The sequence below is a fragment of the Triticum dicoccoides genome, chromosome 2B (genome assembly GCF_002162155.2).
Source record: "Triticum dicoccoides isolate Atlit2015 ecotype Zavitan chromosome 2B, WEW_v2.0, whole genome shotgun sequence".
NCBI classification, from domain to species: Eukaryota; Viridiplantae; Streptophyta; class Magnoliopsida; order Poales; family Poaceae; genus Triticum; species Triticum dicoccoides.
The window spans coordinates 448,907,311-448,915,312 of record NC_041383.1 but is presented as its reverse complement, the minus strand read 5'-3'; the positions used below and the strand labels follow the sequence as shown (position 1 = coordinate 448,915,312).

The window sequence follows — 8,002 nt, the reverse complement described above, 5'->3', positions numbered from 1 at the left end:
CCAGGAGCCTCCCACCCAAGGGAGCTTAGAGTTTTGTGTGTACTTACCGTGCATGGAACCGTCGAGGTATGTCTGGAACACTGAAATATCTCGGCCGCGACATCACATTGGTTGCCTATGCTGATATTAATGGAAATCCAGAAAGGAAGCTGGTATCGCCATCGATAAACATGTGTGACAACCCATGCATTGCATCCTGTGGAAAAATGAGGTCCCATCAGCATCGATCCTCCAAGGGGGGCAAGTCATGAGGGAGCTAAGCTAAGGTTGCCTATCCCAACATGTATCCATCCATCCAGCTGCGGGTCATGGTGGCCATACGGGGTTGTAATCAGTCTCTTCTAGTGGCTGAAAGGGTTGTGGCCCCTTTGCTCACACAAAGGGAGGGTGGGCAATTCAAAGGTGCACCTGAGAGCTGGGCTATTCAGGCGAAGGAAAAAACTATTTCTGAACGTCAACAGTTCTGAAAAAAAATACATTTAATTGTTTGAGTACTTTTTATGCTTGTAAAAATTATATGGAAAACCCAGCAAAAAAGGTTATATGGAAACATCATTTTTTTTTCTGCGTAAAAAAGCAAGTTTTTTTTGTGGGGAGTTAAAAAGCAAGTTTAGTGCTAAAGAGGGTGCTTTCAAGATCAGTAAAGTTATTTATTTTGCCTAGGGGGCAACACCGATATTTTTCCACGTAACTAGAGTTATATAGGAGAATTAATAATGTATATGTGTCTTCTTTAAAATCGTTTGGCATTTAGAAAGTATCTCTGGGAGCACGTCATTTCACCACAACAGGTTTGACCGTTTGACATGCAGAGACTCCCATTGAAATTCTTTTTTTCTAAAGGGTCATGGCCACATATTAAGTATCACAAGTCCTTAAAAACACTCATACATAAAAATAAAATTACAATCAAATCTTTGGATGTGCCGAAGTCATCTTCCTCCATCATCCACGGGCGACACGCCATGAGCATAGCGCAATGCCGCCTCTTGGCCTCTGCCTCAATGGAGCAAACTTTTTAAACCCAAGAGCTTGTAGAAGTAGCGGCCGGAAAATCGTCGATGTAGACAAGGAGACGTCGGCGACCGCGATATGCAAACAAATCGCCACCCCGGAGTAGGAATAGGAGCCTGTAAAAAATCAAACACCATGAAACTGGCCGAATCGAGACGAATCCGCAAGAAACCTAAACCGATCGGACCCCGGAAGACCCATCGAAAACACTGTCCCACACGCCCTCCGTCGGTGATAAACACACCAACGAAATGGGAAAAGGTCAGGGAGAACATTATTCCTAAACTAAGAAAGCGTCGCCACCTCGCCGCCCAAAACCAAACACGAGGTCTTCCTAATGTAAACCTGGAAAAAAACATGGCACTACATGATAGGTCCAGGTCCAATGTCGAGCTCACTGATGCCCATGATCATGCATTGATGCCCTCTTCTCCGATAACCTGGCCAGGCTGGGCCGTCGTTGAAGATCACCGTGCTGGATATGTGACCCTCTGGCCACTTTCGGCTTCACCAGCACCGTCGTCGAGCATTGCCTGCTAACATCCGCAGTCCTACCACTCATCACCGTCGTCATCCCACAACAACCCACCTGCTCCTCCATACAGGGCTCCCCATGAGCAGTGATACGTCTCCAACGTACCTATAATTTATGAAGTATTCATGCCATATCTACCTAAGTTCTACATGGTTTTGGTGCACTTTTTATATGATTTTAATGGACTAACCTATTAACCTAGTGCCCAGTGCCAGTTCCTATTTTTTGGCTATTTTTTGTATCGGAGAAAATCCATACCAAATGAAGTCCAATTGCCTTGAAACTTTACGGTGATTTTTATGGACAAAATGAGACCCACGAAGTATCGGAGAAGGACCAGAGGATGGCCAGGGGAGCCACGAGCCTGGGGGCGCCCTGCCTCCTATGGCGCCCCCTGAGCTCGGTGGACGCTCAGGTACCCCCCTGACATGAGACCAACGCCAAAAAACTTTATAAATAGGGAAAACCCCAGAAAGAAACATAGAACTTCCACGCCGCACCCGCAAGCCTGTGTCCGAAGCGATCTCATCTGTAGGCCTTTCCGGTACCCTGTCGGAGGGGGAAATCATCACAAGAGGGGAAAATAATCACCGGAGGACATCTTCATCATCCGAGCGGTTTCCATGACTAGGAGGGAGTAGTTCGCCCTCAGGGCTGAGGGTATGTACCACTAGCTATGTGTTTGATATCTCTCTCTCTCTCATGTTCTTGATTTGACACGATCTTGATATACCACGAGCTTTGTTAACATAGTTGGACCATATGGTGTTCTTCCCTCTCTCTCTCTCTCTCTTTCTCTTGTTGTGATGAATTGAGTCTTTCCATTTGAGGTTTCATTGTTATCGGATTGAATATTGGATTTTAGATCAACTGATGTATGGCTTGCATGTGGATACTCGTGGTGACAATGGGGTATTCTATTGAGACACTTGATGTATGTTTTTCTAGTCAACTTGCGGATTCCCGTTGTGGCATTGGATTAATCTAGGCATAGGGGTTGTTACACGTTTTTGTCCTACTTTCTCCCGTAGAAAATTTGGGGTACTCTTTGAGGTTCTTTGTGTTGGATTGAATATTATGAATATGAAATTATATGGTGTTATTCTAGTACGAACTCTAGAGCTATTTGTGACACTTATAGGGATGGCTCAATACATTGATTGGAAAGATAACTTTGAGGTGGTTTCCTACCTACAACAATTTCTTCTTATGTTCTCCGCTATTGATAAGAACGTTGGAGTGATTCTTTGTCACACATTGAGGGATTGTTATATGATTCAATTATGTTAGCACTGTTGAGAAATTTCTCTAGTGAAAGTATGAACCCTAGGCCTTGTTTCTAAGCATTGAATATCGTTTGTGCTCACTTTTGTTACTTGCTTCCTTTCTGTTTTTAGTATTTCAGATTATAAAAACCTATTTTTACTATTCATACTACACTGGTATCACCATCTCTTCGCCAAACTAGTGCACCTATACAATTTACCATGTATTGGGTGTGTTGGGTACACAAGAGATTTCTTATATTTGATTGCAGGGTTGTTTGAGAGAGACCATATTCATCCCACACCTCCCACCGATTGATAAACCTTAGGTCATCCACTTCAGGGAAATTTGCTATTGTCTTACAAAACTGCGCTTGTAGGCCCAACCGAGTCACAAGAATAAAGTTGCATAGTAGACATCAAGCTCTTTCTGGTGCCGTTGCCGGGGATGTGAGTGCTTGAAGGTATATCTTTAGGTCTTGCAATTAATTTTTTTGTTTCTTGTTTATTCACTAGTTTGGTTTATAAAAGAATGGAATGGAATTGAAGTTGCATCAAGTTCTTTATCTTTATGATGTCTTTCTTGAAAATTAGGGAATGAAAAATTGTGCCAAAGTGTTAGAAGAAGAATTCAATAAAATGTTTGGCATAGAATCTTTGAATGATAAGCATGATTGCAATGTTGTTAGTATGCTTTCTATGAATATCCATGATAGAAATGATATGCAAAGCGATAAGCTTGGGGATGCTATATTTGATGAAGATGATATTTTTAGTCCACCAAGTTTTGATGAGCAAATTTATTATGATGATTGCATGCCTCCTATTTATGATGATTACAATGATGAAAGTGCGTTTGAAAGAGTGTCAACTCTAGGAAGTAATGATCCCACTATTTTGTAGGGTATTTAATCTTATTTTAATAATTACGAAAGTGGATTTGGAGAGGTAACGACTTTATTTTGTGATGATTCCACTATTTCGGAAGAGGTTACAATTGATTATGACAACAAAGTTGCACTCTATGATGATTTTGGTGATGACATGTATACTATAAATAGTAATGATAACCATGATACGTGCCATCATGATTCTAATGTTTAAATGGGTTATGCCAATCAAGTATCACATGATAGTTATTTCATTGAATTTGCTCTCACTACTATTGATGAGAATAAATTTTCTTACGAGAGGAGTAATAAAAATTGTATGCTTCTGGATCATGAAAAGAATGCTTTGTGTGATAGTTATATTGTTGAATTCATTCATGATGCTACTAAATATTATTATGGGATGGGAATATGCGCTTATATATATTTCAACAACATCAAGTTTCCTCTTTTTATGATGAAAGTTTCAAAGTTCCGCTTGTTTTGCCTTCCTATGCTCATTGATTCTTGCTCCCATAAATTGTTTGATCACAAAATCCCAATGCATAGGAAGTGGGTTAGGCTTAAATGAGTTTTATATATACTTCCTGATGCTCCCTTTATGTTTCAATTATTTACTTTTATATGAGCATCATTAAAATCATCATGCCTAGCTAAAAGACTTTAAAGAAAAGCGCTTGTTGGGAGACAACCCAATATTTGTACCTACTATTTTGTGAGTTCACATGATTAGGATAATGTAGTAATCATGTTTTATAGCTTTTTTCAATAGTTTTCCAAGTAAAACCTTTGGGGTGATAGTTGAATTGATTATGTGCAAAAATAGAAACTTCTGCGCCTAGTACTAGAATTACTATAATTCACTGGGATATGATAACATTCTAAAATTTTTAAACATGATGTATATAAAAATATCTTACATTTTCCTATTTTTCAGTATTTTTGGGGTTACATAAGTATGGCTTTTGTTCATATCATTACAAACCGTTCTATTTTTGACAGATTCTGCTTTCAATGCATAACTAGCTTGTTTTATAGTTTCTATGGCTTATATTGGTCAATATAAATTGTAGAAATCATAGAGTACAGAAGGAATTATATGGGAACAATTATGAGTCTTGTCTTGATAGTACCAAAAGTGTAAGATCTGCTCTTTATCATACTAACCTATCTCACAAAGTTTCGTTAAGTTTTGTGTGATTGAAGTTTTTATGTTTTGGGTGAGACGCCGATATGAGGAGAATAAGGAGTGGAAAGACCCTAATCTTGGGGATGCAGCCCGAGGTAATATTCAAGGAAGCCTCAAGCATCTAAGCTTGGGGATGCCCCGGAAGGCATCCCCTCTTTCGTCTTCAACATTATCGATAACCTCACTTGGAACTATACTTTTATTCGTCACATAATATGAGTTTTGCTTGGAGTATCATTTTCTTTTGTTGATATTTGCTTGCTATTATTAATAATCGTGATTTTATATTATATTTCAATAGAAGTGTCGAGTATAGGCTTTACCATGCTCAGTTTGCAAGTTTATGAGTTGTTGTTCAAAAACGGAAAGTTTTCTGTTATATCTTAAATATTCCTCAATAGTCAGTACATGAAAAAATCTTGAAATTTGTACATAGTGAGCATGCGTGAGTTCTCTGTCACGTGGTAATATTTGAGAATTTTTTGGGGTTAAATAAGTATGAATTTCTCTTCATCCTTTATAGACTATTCAGTATAGAGAGATTATCATTATATTGCATTGTTTGCATATGTTTGCTCGCTTAATGTTTCTGTTAATGGTTGGGAGTATTAAATATGCAGAGACATTTAGTATGCAGTGTTTAATTATACTTTTTGAATTTTCAATAGTAGAGAATGTTAAGGTTTTGAGTTGATTTATACTAACTTATCTCACGAGTTCTTGTTGAGTTTTGTGTGGATGAAGTTGCAAAGATTTAATAGAAGCCATGATATGAGAGGAATTAAGGAGACACAAGAACTCAAGCTTGGGGATGCCCAAGGCATCTCGAGTTAATATCTCAAGAAGTCTCAATCATCTAAGCTTGGGGATGCCCCGGTAGCCATCCCACCTTTCTTCATCAACAACTATCGGTTAGTTTTGGTTTAGCCTAAGTTTCTTTTTGTTCACATGGCATGTGCTATTCTTGGAGTGCCCTTTTATATTTTTTTTGTTGTTTGAATAAAATACTTAAATCTGAAAGTTCTAAAATTGAGAGAGTCCTCAGTTAGCTATTTAGTTATTTGACTACTCATTGACATTCACTTATATCTTTTAGGATAGTTTGTCATTTACTCTCGTTCTTCACTTATATCCTAAGAGTAAATTGTTGAATGGATTGAATATGACAAAGTTCAAATTATATGTGCTTCATATTCTTGTCTCACGCCTAATAGTAGTTTCACATTGGATTTAGAAAGTAAAATCTATTAAAGTTTGACAATCACAATATTGGTCATACAAGCAATTCATGAATGACTAGTATATGGAAGAGAAATTTCACATACAATTATATTATCTTGGACATCTTTTATGATTGTGAATACCCATTAATTATTCTCAAACTTGATAAAATTGGTTGAAGTTGGACAAGGAAGACAACATAATGAATTATATTTAGCTAGATTTTCATAGAAGTTATATCGATATGGATCCTCCAACATGTGGTGCTCGTTTATAATCTCTGCTAGCCATAATTTTGGTGCTAAGATGGAATACTGCTTGTGCATCAAAAATCCTTGAGCCAAGTTTCTTCCATAAGTGTCCCCATACCTACCTATATACGGTATTACCCTGCCGTACCAAGTAAATTTGCATGTGCCATCTCTTAATGTTCAAATAAACATATGTTTTGTGTGCCCGTACTGATCATGGAGAAATAGGGCATTCAATATCTTCCATTTTAATTGGGTTATTCTCATGATGGGTATTTATTGACTTGTCGTTGCACGAGAGAGGCTGGTAATTGGAATGCCCAGTCTCGTTAAACAAAAAATAAAGAAAGATATAATAAAACAAACTCCCCCTAGAAAGTTGATTGTTTGGAGGGAACCCATGAATTCGGCTAGCCATGGCTTTTATTTGCATGGTTGAGGGGGAGTAAACTTTTCATTTTCCTAACCCTAGTCGGATTATTAGCAAAAATCATTTGTACAAAACAAACAACTAATCACTAACCCTATACAGATACCATTCAAACAATCAATACACTACATGCATCTAACGCATCTTAATTACTCTGATTTCATGGACTGAGAGAACATAACCATAGGATTTGTATTCCAAAAAAATTAGAGGGGATAGGTGCTACTTCTTGAGCTTGCGTTGATTTTTCCCTTGAAGAGGAAAGGGTGATGCAGCAAAGTAGAGATAAGTATTTCCCTCAGTTAGGAACCAAGGTATCAATCTAGTAGGTGGCACAAGCAAGTCTCCAATCTATGCACCTGCACAAACTAACAAACACTTGCACTCAATGCGAAAAAGGGGTTGTCAATCCCTTCACAGTCACGAACAAGAGTGAAATCTAAAAGAGATAGGTATAAAGAGCAAACTAAAGTAAATAGAAATAAATTGCAACAAGGTATTTGGGTTTTTTTTGGTTTATAGATCTGAAAATATATGATGAAAATAGACCTGGGGGCCATATGTTTCACTAGAGGCTTCTCTCTTGAAAGAAAACATACGGTGGGTAAGCAAATTACTGCCGAACAATTGATAGAAAAACGCAAAGTTATGATGATATCCAAGGCAATGGTTATGAATCACTACAAAAAAAAGACACATCCGTGACATTTTGGGCCGAACGAAATTTTTTTCTGTCATACATATGACACTTCTATGACGATAATTGTGACAAAACCCGGTATCATCATAGATGTGGTGGGCTCCTACTTCTATGACAAAAAATCATGACAGAAAATGGGCTTTTCGTCCTGGGCGGGCCGGAGACGCAGCTGCATGACATTCTTTGGGCCGTCCATGACGGAAAAAATCATGGTAGAAGCGAGGGGGAGGAAAATTTCGAGGAGTTACCGGTTACGGTGGGAGGTCGGGGGCGGAGCGATGCGTGTTTCTCTTGTACGTACACGCGTGTGTGCGAGGCGTTGGCTCTAACCGAACCCGAGCGAGGCATTGGGCTCTAACTGAACCCGAGCGATTGCACTGCAGGCTACGCGTTACTGAACCCGAGCGATCGATCGATGGCTGTTAACTGAACCCAATGGAGCAATTCCTTCGCTACTGCTGCTAACTGAAGCCGATCGATGCTGCCTGTGGGATGAACAGTGAGCAT

General features: G+C 38.8%; 1 protein-coding gene across 1 annotated transcript in view; it reads right to left on the bottom strand.

Moving 5' to 3' along the window:
* LOC119367821 overlaps positions 1-320 on the bottom strand; it is a 1,875-nt gene extending 1,555 nt beyond the window's left edge. Inside the window, exon 1 of the mRNA XM_037633218.1 lies at positions 48-320. The gene's annotated coding sequence lies outside the window, so the exon portion shown is untranslated. The remainder of the gene's footprint in view (positions 1-47) is intronic.
* Positions 321-8,002: the final 7,682 nt, after the last annotated feature.